Genomic DNA, 14,063 nt, shown 5'->3' on the forward strand with positions numbered 1-14,063 from the left:
TCAGAATTGCAAAGATGTGGAAACAACCCAAGTGCCCATCAATTCATGAGTGGATTAAGAAAATGCGGTATATGTGTTCCATGGAATACTACTCAACCACAAAAAAACATTGGTGATCTAGAACCTCTTATATTATCCTGGATAGAGCTGGAGCCCATTCTAGTAAGTAAAGTATCCCAAGAATGGAAAAACAAGCACCCACATGTACTCACCAATTGGTATTAATTGGTCAAGACTTAAGTGCACGTTTGTCAGCTGTCGGGCTGGTGGGAGGGGGGAGGAAGGGATGGGTATAGTCACACCTAATGGGTGCAGTGCGCACCGTCTGGGGGATGGTCAGGCTTGAAGCTTGGCCTTGGGTAGGGCAAAGACAATGTATGTAACCTACACATTTGTACTGCTGTAATATGCTGAAATAAAAAAATTAAAAATGAAAAGATCAACTGGCTACAAGAAGAAGATGCATTGGAAGGGAACCAGAGCAGCTGCCAGCAGTGCAGTTAGGAATTTATAGCAATAGTGTAGGTGAGTTATGATGGCAAGATTGACTAGAGTAGTAGTGGCGATGTTGAGGATACGTGAGTAGATCCCATTTGGAGATAACATAAACAGGAATGGTGATCATTGGATATGGGAATGAGGGAGGTGAAAGTGATAATGACAACTCCTGGATTTCTGGTTTGTATAACACAATGGACATGGTACTCTTAGCTGAGACAGGGAACAGTGGAAAAGGATGAAGTTCTTTCTGGTAGGAAGTTTATTAGCTCAATTTTAGACATATTGATTCTGAGCTGTCTTTGAGATATTTGAGAAGAGATTTCAAGTACACAGTTGGAAATACAGAGCTGATATTTTAAAAAAGAGTTTTATATGTAAAATGAAAACTGGGTACCATTTGTATATGGGAGATGATTTAAACCATAAGTCTGGGTGACTTCACCTGGGAATGATGAAAGAATTGAACTTAGAACTGAGTCATGATATATTCCAATATTTAAGGACCAGGTAGAGGGACATGCATATGTAAGAGAAATGGACAAAAAGTAGACAGAAGTTAAGGGTAAAAAAACATATTGTGTCATGTTATCCAAGAGAAAAGAGTGTTTCAAAAAAAAAAAAAAGATTGGCCAATGATATCATATGTTGTTGCAGTATAGTAAATGGAGCTGTAAAATGTCCATTACCTTTTAGCAAAATGGAGGTCATCAATGACTTTAGTTGTAATGTTGCTGAAGGCATGATTGAGTGAATTGTGAATGAATGGGAAACAAAGAAATGCAGGCAGATTATGAGTACAAAGAACTCTTTCAATACAGATTTGCTCAGGAAAGAAGAGATAAGAAAACAAGAGGGATTGTACTGTTCAGTGAGGTGTTTTTAAATTTATTTTTTTTCATGGTGGAGGAATAAGCATGTTTGAATCTAATGGGAAGATCTATGTGAAAAGAAGATTATTTAATATGCAAAAGAGATAAGATATAACTGCTAGTGTAAGGTAGGGGATCGTGAAAAGAATGGGACCCTAGCATAGGTAGAAAGTTGACCATAGACAAGAGAAGAAGTGGTTCCTCTGATGTTAAGTGTGGTACAAATAAAGTATAGATTAGGTATAAATATAAATTTGGTAACAGAGAAAAGAGCATTCACATCTGGTGGCTCGTATATTCTCTGTAAAGTAGTAGGTGAGGTCCTCTGGAACAGGAAGAGAGGTAGGGGAGTTTATGAATTGAGTAGCTTGGAGGATATTTGATGTAGATGTTTGTGGAGAGTAGTGATGTTGGTTAAAGGGATGTGGTAGGCTAAGAGGCAGTATTGAGGGCTCATTTGCAGTTGATGTTTATGAATTTACAGCAGAAGCAACTTGTATTTTTGTACATAATATGGTATCTAATATTATACTAACAAACATTTTTTTCAAAAAGGGTACCAGCTTGAGCCTAAAATGTATTTACCATGGGAATCATTCATGTCTTCAGTGTCAACTGGGGGACTCCCAGATGTTAAGGGCTAGCACATTCTGTTGTAGCAGCATCTAAAGTATAACAGGAGTGAAATTGTTTCATTGTGTTGCAATGTCTGTATTAGTTCAGTCTACTCACAGTGACCACATGAGGGTTGGTAATACTTATGTACCATTGTTTTCAGGAGCTAGGATAAAATGATGAACCTAACCTGGATATTTCTGGAGTGCAAGTTTAGGAAAAGTTTTTTGGCAAGTATGAGAAAGTAGAAATATGTTGCGGAGGCAGAAGAGGCTTATTGAAATTTCAAATCAGTAAATTCTAAAAATGAGGGAATGATGGATTCAAAAATGGTAGGTATCATGTGTTCTCTCAATCTCTCATATAACAGGGGCTTTCCTATCATTCTCTTCTGGTTTTCAGTCATTCCCAGGGGGAATGACCTCTGTTATTTCCTCCAGTCAGCTTTCCATGAATGCTTTTGGAGAGCAAGCCACCATTAAAATAAAATGCCTGGCTCCAAGAGTTCTCTATGTTGAATGTAATTGAACATCCTGCCTTTAAACTCTGTACTATGAATGCATACAAAGAAAATGGTGATGCTATGTGTGACTTTCTACAACTTACTTTGTAGGCCTTGAGTCTTAAAGCATGGGAGGACATGATGAGGAAGTCCTGCATAAAGAACATATGCTCTCAGGAGGACATAGGTAATACATGGTATTATATTTACTAATTTAAAATATTATTTTGGTTTTAGATTTCCCAATATAATGTCCATGATGCTATTTTTCTTGTGTATATGTAAATTGGAAATAATGATAACATTTGACCTGATCCTCTCAGAAAGATACAGGGTACTCTTGAGATAATGGACAATAAAGGGCTTTAAAACTGTAAAATCACAAGAAAATAGGACTATCTCCTATGTGATAATTCAAATTTTTTTCCTTCCACAGCTATTTTAGGCCCTTGGCTTTAAAGGCAGCTATGAGTTAATCTTTTCCTTGCTCAGTCTCTAATTATTCTGGAATGAATTTCCTCTCAAATCCACTTATGATGTACTGAATGTCTACCATGCACTAGGCATTGTGTGCTATGGGCTAGGGATTCAGTGGCGAATGTAACCAACATGGTCCCTGCTCTCCTGGGGTTTTTAATCAGGTCAAATAAGCACCTCTCTTCCCAACTATACTAAGATACCTTGGAAGAATATCCGTTTACCATTCTGGACTTCTAACATCAAGGGTCTTGGGAACCTTGTAATAGTGCCTTCAGGCTCCCATGTTTACTTGACTGTTAGCATCCCTTATAGAAAAGTCCTTCTCTCAAAGGCATTATGTTAGTTCATTACCATTATTGCTAGAATATGCATCAGCATTGCTAATACCTGCAAATGAGCATTCCTTATAATGGTAAAAGGTGTAATAATTTTAAGTTGTCATGAGCCAAGATTCATGGGGAAGATACGGAGTTACCATTTGTATGGTGGTTTACATTTCTGAGAGGAGGTGTGATTCACTTGCTTTAGCTTACTTATATTGGTGAAATGTGAGGCTTGATTCATATTGTTGTACACAGATTTCTTGATTTTATTTATTTTATCTTACATAACATCTTGTTTTAGAGCATCAACACAGTAGTTGCTAAGTAACCACATTGCTTCTCTGACCCTAAGATTTTATTGCAAGGGATGTAAAAGTATGCTGCTATAGAATGCATTTCATTTAGATAAATACTCTTCCTATTATGCCAACAGGATGCATTGCTTTTCTTTTATGGCTTATCTACAAGAGTGGAGAGTAAAAGTAACCATTGCTTTCAAAGTAAAAGCAAAAATGTTGACACAAATTAGACAGTTGGCCAAACTGAACAGATTAACCAATTAATTGCTGCAGTTTCCACTTCACTGCTTGGCTATCCTCAAGGCAGTATTCAGGCTTACCATTAATATATTGATATGGCAATCTTATGCAATTTGGTAAATTTTCTCTTTTGGGGTAACTGTCAAGTGAAGGCACGACCGCATATACATTCCTAACAGGTATATTTAGATTTATATCGAAGGGTTCTCTGGATTTCTTTTATTTGTTTTGTTGAAAGGATACTCTCCCTAACTTTCCCCATGAATGCTGTTAAAAAAAGCACAATAAAGGCAAAATTTGGGGTTAACCATTTTTTCAGTTTGTGCATCATTATGGCTCCAATTTCAGATTCCACCATTGTTAAGTGATGAGGAAAAGAATTCATAGCTTGAGTCTTCAAGGAATTCACAATCTAGTGAGGAAAAAGCATAAAATGGATTATTGCAGGGGTAGGATTACCACTATAATAGACAGAGCTTTGTGCTGCCATGAAAGTACAAGGATGAAAGCAAGCAAATCTACTTGATCAGAGAAAAGAGTCAGGGAAGGATTCAAGCAGAATTGTGTACTGCAAATAAATGGTGTGAGGACAAATCAAATATGGACAGGCCCGTATCCTTTGAGAAACATATACATATTCTTGGTAACATACAGTTCAAAATCAATATGTACATACACATATGCATGTGCATATAAATGTATTCGTATACATGTGTACACACGTGTGTATTGACACATATAAATATATATACATAGAGGGAAGGAGAGAGAAAGAGGGGTTGTGAGCTAAGCTCAACCTAAGTTGCCAAAAATAAGAAAAGTTAAATCCTAAGCAGTGACCTTCACTTGCTGTGCTGTGTCATGGTGTCCCTCAAGATAGGAATTCCTGCACAAGAGAGTTGGGGAGGGGTAGACCAAAGAGCTGGAACTGAGACCCATGCAGAATTTACTTGTCCCTTACTATCAGGCTAGTATGTTTACAGAAGGACCTGCCCCAAAATAAAAATTATCCTAATGACTATCAACTATGGATTGGCCAAATTGTAGTATAGTCTTGTAAGGCAATACAATGCAACAATGAGAAGTGATGAAATCCAACTACATGCAGCCATTCAGAGAAATCTCAGAAACATAATGTTGAGAGAAAGTCAGACACAAAAGAGCACATACTATATCATTCCATTTATATAAAGTTCAAAAACAGACAAAATTAATCTATGCTGTTAGAGGTCAGGATAACAGTTAATGTTATGGGAAGATAGTGACTACAAAGGGATATAACGGGGCCTTCTGGGATGTATATAATCTGTTCTATTATTATTATTATTTGGGTGCTGATTACACAAATGAAAGTTTATAAAAATTCTTTAAGCTGCATACTTTTAAGTGTGTGTATGTACATGTGTGTGTATGTGTGTGTGTGTGTATATATATATATATATATATATATATATATATACACATACACACACTTCAATAAAAAGTTTTTATGTACTTCACTAAAAAGTTTTTAAAAGGGAAATGGAGAGGGAGTGGGCATGGGGAAAAAATAAAAAAAAATAAAGGGAAATGGAAAAATTTCACCAACTCACCTTGAAAGCAGAGAAGACATTCAACTTCTGTCTGCTTGCACATATTGTGTGAAAGAGACAAAATAGAAAAATCACCCACGAAAAATCCCAAACATGTGCCACATATAGGTATGAGTTGTAATCTTGTACTGATTATGTGGGTTAAATCCTATAAGCCCTCAAAATAAAATAAAAATGGGACATGGACTGTAACATCTTATTGGGGCCCCCTAAAAGGATATAGAAAACTACTTTGTAAGGGTATTTTTGCAACATAGAGCAGAAGAAACACAAAGAAAAAGACAAAAGCAACTAAAACAACTCTAAGCTTGAGGATTAGTTCCATAAAAAAGAATTACAAAACACATGATGAAACCAGCCACAATGAGCCAGAACCAGCTGATATTACAAACTACAGATTTAGCACCTCAAGAAATGCAGATTTCAAGGATCTGGAAAAGACTATTAAAAAGTATATTTAAAATGATGAAAATGATAAAAAAATCAAAATTAACAATTAACTAGAGAGTAATTGTTTGTTAAAGAACCCACAGAACATCAATAAATAAAATAGAAAAATAATATGGACGCAGATAATATGATCAACCTCTTAAGTGAGCTTGATTAATGTACAGATACAAGGCATTTCATCCAACAAATATAATACACCCTTTTCAAGAACATGTGGAATGTTTACAAAATAAAATAAATACAAAATATTTTGGACTAGGCTGCAAAAGAAGTTTAAACAATTACTAAAGGATTTATACTCTGCCATGAAGATCACTTTTTGTGAATATAACAAAATCAAATAAAACAAGATAAATTACAATAAGCAAGCCAACATCATCACTTTCTCTTATGTTTGATAATAAAAAAATATGTTTCAATTACTCATGGATCCAGGAAAGGACCTAATGAAATTATTATTTAGTGATGATTGACTAGAAAAGTGTCTCATTTCAGAAAAAAAAGATGCAGTTCAATTGGTACATGTAAGGAAAATTTTATCCATCAAGTGTCATATATAAAAGAATGCTGAGAGTTAATGTGTTGTATTCAGCTCACAAATATAGAAGAAGAAAGTAAAAGTAAAAAAATAGGAGGAAAGGAATAATAAAAATTAATGAAAATTATAAAAAATAATTTTCTGGTTAGATCAATAAATCATTAAATCCAAAAGTTGTTTGTTTGAAAATAGACAAACATTTGACAAGATTGTCCAAGGAAAAAATAATAGAGTTGGCTAAAATTAAATAAAATGAAACATTAGTTTAAAAGGTAATATAACAATAGTGTAGAAATTTAAAATATGGTAAGAGGAGATTCAAAACAACAACCTGTAAATAATTTTTAAAACTTAAATACAGTGGAATTTTACTAGAAATGTATTTTTCACATTGAAACAGTATACATATGACAAGTTGATTATACTAGTGCTTTTATTTCTCAAATGACATTTAATAGTGAAATCTTAATTTTTTTAAATGAACACTTTCTCAATTTGGGTGATTAATCATTATTACATTTTTATAAAATTATCATACTATTCCAAAGTAAACATGCTATGTTTAAAACTTATTTTAAAAATTTCATATTAAAATCCATCTGAAATAATTCTTAGCACATTCCTTTGAGCTTGCATATATTTGCGATTTTTTTTGTAACCACAGTTAAGATTTCTGTTCTACCCAACAGCTCTCAGCACCACTTCCTTAACAAGAGATTAAAAGAGCAAAGACCTATATTTCAAGGCAGTTAGAAAATAATTGATTTCTTGGGGCATGATCCTAATGCACCTGATAATATTCCAGGCTGCCATAGATTTAGACTTTTCCTTTGTCTTGCTAAAACTTACTATATAATGCAAGAGTCATTTTATTGACCCATCTGATACAATTAATCTATGAATTATATTTTTAACCTTATCACCTCATTGTAACTGTGAGAAAGTATTTCAGTTTGACATATTTCTTACTCATCTTAACCTCTTAGCACTAGGTATTGCCATAAAATATATGAACCAGAAAGAACTGGCTTGAGTGAGTCTTGATCTACATCAACCTAGGAGAAAAGAAATGTTGAAAATAAGAAGTAAATATTGCATTATATATCACATAGTTTAGTAGGAAGGTACAAACATGATGCCATTGTGCCCTCACTTGTGTGCATGCATAACTACACACACCCATCTGCACACACATGAACACAGAGGAGCTAGACAATGCATATGTTATTATTTCCATCCCATTTTACAGATGAAGACACAGACTCAAAGTTTGACAGTCCTCTGTCAAGGTCATACAGTTAGCAAATATTTGTGGTAGAACTTATGTTAGAATTTTTTCCTTTACTTTGCATTATAGACTAATCTAATTGAGGGAAGTTACTCATTGGGATAAGGAACTCATATTCTCCCTGTTTTGGTTCCTTACTTTGCTGATCACTATATTTTGGATATCTACTGTGTGCCAGCCACTATAATTGACTCCTCAGTATAAAATTGGCTTCCATTTTGCCTTATTTCCCTTTTTTGATAGCTACATTTCCTTCCAGGCTTTTCTAGAACTCTTTGGCTCCAACCATTTGCTATTTTTCAGCACCAACTAATCAACAAATCCCACTGAAGCAAACCAGGACTGGATACCATGGGCTTCCATAACTGGAGGTGGATCCTGTAAGGTGGTTGTCATTTGTGTGCAGAAAAGCTATGGCTATTTGTTCAGCAGAATGCTTCTCAGAATTGGGCCATAAATCAATTTCTTATGAAAAGGCAAAAGGGAACATTGAAAATGTAGAACAAAAAAGCATCATCCACAAATTTGAATCTATATTGGGAAATTTTCTCAACTGTCCTTGACACATTTTTACTAAATGTTGGGAATTTAGGAAAACTACTAATTGGATAGGGATATGGCATATGACATGATTGTTTGGCACAGTAAAGGTATATGGCTGAGATCTACAAACATTATTTGGATATTCAGTGCAAGGTGACCCTGCGTTATGGCCCCTGGCCAGTTCATTATTATTATGGATGCCCAACCTTTCATATCTGACTGTATTACCTTGGAAGGATTTGAGTGTGCTTGACTTCTTCTGGGCTACCATCTGCCAATAACCCTAATGAAAAAAGTTATAAAATATTCCATTATGTCACAAAACCTAGTTAGATAGAAGCTGCTTAAATTTCACTTGTTTTCAAAATAACCCACTGTCTAATCAATTAAAATGCCTTTTCTTTTCTTTCTTTTCTTTTCTTTTCTTTTATTCTTTTCTTTCTTTCTTTTTTTAAGACCTTCTGTATTTGCATCTACACAGACAAAGCATTGATCATTCCCAACATGGCAAGAAAACTGCTATTGGAGTCCCTATGTTGGATTGGTATGTGGCAGTTTTTTCCTATCAAGATGACTTAATTCATTGCAGCTTAGCAAAGGTGTCATAACTAAAGCATTTGGTCAAGATCTTGAGAAAATACAATCAGACCTCACAGGGGAGAGGTCATGTATGAATATTAAATGTTATTTTTATGCTCTGACTCTTTTAAAAGAAATATAGATGCAATTAAAAATAGAAACATGTAATATTCCTTCTTCTTGAGATGAACTTTCACTGAACAATGTCTGCATCCTCATGTAACTGTTACAGTGCTTGGGGATGATACATCTATCTGGGTGATGCTCCAGGCCCATGCTCCTCTGTTGTTAACTCGTTTAGTTTTATGCCAAGTCCATTGCAAGAAGGCAGCCTTCTCTTCTTGCCTGTTCCATGTTAGTATGCAGAGCTTGTGTGGAAGTGCTGAGGATATTTAGGTCATTTAACTACAGTAGTAAAATACAAATTAACAGGAAAATTGCTGACATCATTAGTATAAAACGTTAACATCTGCAGGTTAAACATGCCAGATGCATAATATCTGTTAATTATAGTTGTAACAGGAGACCATTGGGAGTATGAATCAGGATTTATGTAAAAGTTTTGCTACTGTCAGAAATACAGAATTCTACTTGTACTATTTAGTTTATAAAAATGAAGAAAATTCTATATATGGGTAGGGATATAGGTGAATCAAACATTTTTGAGAATGAATCCAATCTGTTCTTTATTTTCTTTTCTTCCAAAAGACATTTAATCTTAACAATATGGAACCACAAAATTTCAATTCCAATTCCTTTGTTTAAAAAACAGTGATTGGCCGGGCATAGTGGCTCATGCCTGTAATCCTAGCACTCTGGGAGACCGAGGCAGGCGGATTGTTTGAGCTCAGGAATTTGAGACCAGCCTGAGAAAGAGCAAGACCCTGTCTCTACTAAAAATAGAAAGAAATTATATGGACAGCTAAAATATATATATAGAAAAAATTAGCCAGGCATGGTGGTGCATGCCTGTAGTCCCAGCTACTTGGGAGGCTGAGGCAGGAGGATTGCTTGAGTCCAGGAGTTTGAGGTTTCTGTGAGCTAGGATGATGCCACAGCACTCACTCTAGCCCGAGCAACAGAGTGAGACTCTGTCTCAAAAACAAACAAACAAACAAAAACAGTGATCATTGTGGGGGGGGGAAGGGCACATCTCAAATCATGGCTTGGATATGACAAAGTCATACCAAGTAACCAAAATGTTTGTTCCCCCATAATTTCCTGAAATAATAAATAAATAAACATTCAATAAGAAAAAACAGTGATCATACCATCTGGGGGATGGACACACTTGTAGCTTGACTCGGGTGGGGCAAAGGCAATATATGTAACCTAAACATTTGTACCCACATAATATTCTGAAATTAAAAAAAAATAAATAAACAGTGATTATTTGGTTAAAAATATTTACTTCTATGTTATCTTGTGTGACTCTTCATCATTACCATGACAGTGATTCTTACCATTCCTTACTGTTTTGAATTAACCTAAACATTTCACATATATTTTATTTGATTTATACCTCAATTATCTTTTCATCTTGGTTTATGCTATATTAAACTATATGTCTGAGGGCAGTGATGGAGTTGATTCCATATTATAGTAACTACATCTATTGGAAATGCATATGGCCTGAGATGAGGGACTCAGCAATTTGATGAGTATAAGGGATATGAAAAAAAATAAACAGTAGAGGTTTTATAGGTGAAATTTAAGAGTACAAGGGATAGAAATATCAATACTTGTTACAGGTGACTAATGACTTTCCCTGGATTTGACAGACTTCAGTCTTTTGCCCCTGAGCTCTGTCTTTGACAAAAGGAACTATTAGATAACATTTAGAAGCTTCTTTGCACTGATTTTTTCCATGCAGTTAGTAATATATAACTAGATTCCCCAAATGCTCTTTAAACAGGCCTGCTACGGATTGTCAGCATTTCACTATTTAGTGGATTTGCATTATTTTTCATGAGTTTTATATTACCCCTTCCAAGGTTACACATACTTAAAACAATTGATCAGATTCAATTAAGACATGTACCCTTTGGTAAATTTTTCTGAATAATTTAATGATACATGGAGGAGATGCATTGAAAAAAGAAAACACTAGAAGGGCTGCAAAAATGAAAAATAATGAAAAATTATGAAAAATGGCCACATAAATGGATAAGGATTAGGAAATTGAGGAGCCAAAATGTCACTACATAAATCTAAGTAACATCTGAGAACCTGAAATATAGAGATATAATTATGAAAAGTAAAAGAATGATATTCTAGATGCAAATTAGTTTCAGATCACAAACAAGAAATGTACAAATTTTAACTCCATTTTCTAAAACAATCTAATTTCTATTTTGCAATCCCCTTATCTGGGGCAGCAAAGAATTATTGTGAGTCTACCTAGGATTCCTTCCTTTTCTTGGAACTGTGCCTGAATTCTGAAGGAGGGTATGTGTGTCAAGGTGTTGGCAATTAATTTATTTTTCCATTTCCTATGTCCACAATGATATTTGATGGGACATCCATAAGTACGTTCTGTCTGCAATAAAATGGGCATGCAAGTCACCAGGTGATTCCTTACTTAGTTGTCTCTTTGGGTCCCCCATTCCTCTGCATTCTTCTCATGTTGGGGCATATAGAAAACACTGTGCTGCCTCTACATCACACTTAGAAGAAGGAAAATCCATGCTGATCTGTCCTCTGATAACAGGGTGGGAGTCTATCCTGCCCTAATACGTCACAAACCTATCTAGGAGGATTTGCCTACTCCTGGGCTTTGGACCTCTCTCTGGGACCCAACAGAGGCCTTTGGACCTCTCACTGCTTCTCCTCTGATTCTCTCTTTCCCCTAGTCTGGGAAATCCCATTGTAGCCTAGGGAGTGATGATGTCTTTCTCTTACTCTGTAGCTTTATTTCAAAATACATTCCCTAAAGGGAGTGAAGTTTTGGGTTTTAAAAGTTGAGAAAATACTTCTTTTGCTTTAGGCTGTCACATCGCATCCCTAAATGATGACAATTTGTTACCTAATAGCTCAAATTGGTGGAACAGAGGGCAAGGGAAGGATAGCAAGAACTCTCATTGGTTAATATTTCAAAAATATCATCTAGCTATATGGAAAGCAAAAATAAAAATTTATGGAGAAGGAAAAACACAGTATATGCCTCATCTAAGTCAATAGTTGCTGGGTCCTATTACCTCTGGGTGCAAATAGGGATTTGAGGTGTTATGGGAAGAGAGAACCAATGCAGAGCTTTCTTCTCCTGTGACTGGGAAAAAATCTTTGAGACAAATATATGTGATTTCAGAGGAATTTGGGGCCAAGCATATACCACAGAGCTCTACGAAACTCCAGGAGAAGGTCAATGTCACTTGCCACCCCTACATCAGTATGTTTCATCTAGCTGGTCCATAACAGGCCCCAAAGGAGATGAACAGTGGCCTATTTACTTCTGCCCTGAGCCAGAGAGAGGAGACTGTGAGAACCTGCAGGCTTTCTCCAGGTGCCTCATCAGGGAACTAACTAGCCTACTGCTTCCCACAGGGGGAAAACTTCTGCTTCCTATCTTTCAGGCTCAACAGAATTTTTGGTTATGCCAACCAACTGATATGAACTTTAAAGAGCCAACAAAGAATAATACCACATCTAAGGGGTTTCACAGGACTGTTTAATCTGCACGGACAAATCATGTGCTCAGTGAATTCAAAATTTAAATGGAAAAATAAATACCAGAAAATAGCCAAAAAATATGTGTTAAAAATCATTTGGAGAGGATTTACCTGATATCAGAACACAAAATGAAACCATTGTAATGAAATTCAATCCTTCATTTATCTAACCAGTATTTTTTTGATCTCTTGTTCTATGTAGTGAAGATAAAGCAGTGAAAAATGCAGGCGAAGTGTTCTTCCTTCATGAAGCTGGCACTTTAGTGGAGGAGGAGAGAGTAGGCAAAAGAAAAGGAAGTTAAATATAGAAGTATTTTATAGTGTAATAAGTGGTATAGAGAAAAGCAAGGAAGAGATGGGCAATGTAGTGGGCAGGGGTTATGATTTAAAGTAGGTTGACCTGAGAAAGTGATATTTAAACAAAAACCTGAATGGAAGGAAATAGTCAAGCTGATATTTGGGGGAAGAGCACCTCAGACACAGGGAATATCCAGTGCAACATTTTTTAAAGGTGTATTGAAGAGAAACAAGGAGGCAAGTATGGCTACACCCTCTAGCATTCCAGTGACTCTTTGGGCATTTTAATCACTGTATTGAATCCCTGCTTGCTTATAATAGCTAGTGTGGTTTCGGTTTCCTTCCCTGAACCCTGACATAGAAATGATAAGTTTTTTTTTCTTTTTTCTTTTCTTTTTTTTTATTTTCAGCTTATTATGGGGGTACAAAAGTTCAGATTATATATATTGCCCATGTCCCCCATCCCCCCGAGTCTGAGCTTCAAGCGTGTCCATTCCCCAGACAGTGTGCATCGCACTCATCATGTAGGTATACACTCATCCCCTCCCCCTACCCCCTACCTCTGTCCAATGTCTGTTAGACACACAAGTAAGTATGTTGAGAATGCAGTTGAACACAAGCATTTTGAGTTCGGGGCAGAAGAAGGGTGGAGATTTAATTTGGGAGTTGTTTATATGTAACTGTTATTTATAGCTATGAAATGATGAAATGGCCAAATGAGTGATTGTAGATAGAGAACAGGTCTAGAGAGAGAGCCCTTTGGTTTTCTATCATTTAAAGGAAATGTTTCTGGAAGCCAAGTGAATAATAAAGTGCTTCACAATAAGGGAAGTGCTTAACTGGTCAGCTACCACAGCTAGGGAAGGTAATATAAGGCAAATAATTAACTATTGAATGTAGCTTTATGGAAATTATTGGTGACCTTAACAAAAGAAGTTTGAGGGAGTGGATATGGGATGGTGGGTGGCGTGCATTCTTGATTTGTTAGAAATAGTGACAGTGATCTAGAAATAGTCTTTGAAAAATGAAGGGAATGATCCAGGGTCAGTAGTTGACCCTATAAACAATGAATAAGGAGTTGTATAGGCTGGTGACACAGGGTTCAAAGCTGGAGGGTATTGGTCAAAAAGGAGAAAGATGGTATGGGTGCAGCAATAAGAAGGAGGGAGAACACTTACCCTACCTCTCTGGAGGGTAGGGGGCATAGTGGTATGAAAGTGTGATGGAGAAATTAGACACTATTTGAGAGGGCTGCAGGGAAACTAGAACCCCCAAAGGG

This window comes from Lemur catta, chromosome X (genome assembly GCF_020740605.2).
Source record: "Lemur catta isolate mLemCat1 chromosome X, mLemCat1.pri, whole genome shotgun sequence".
NCBI lineage: Eukaryota > Metazoa > Chordata > Mammalia > Primates > Lemuridae > Lemur > Lemur catta.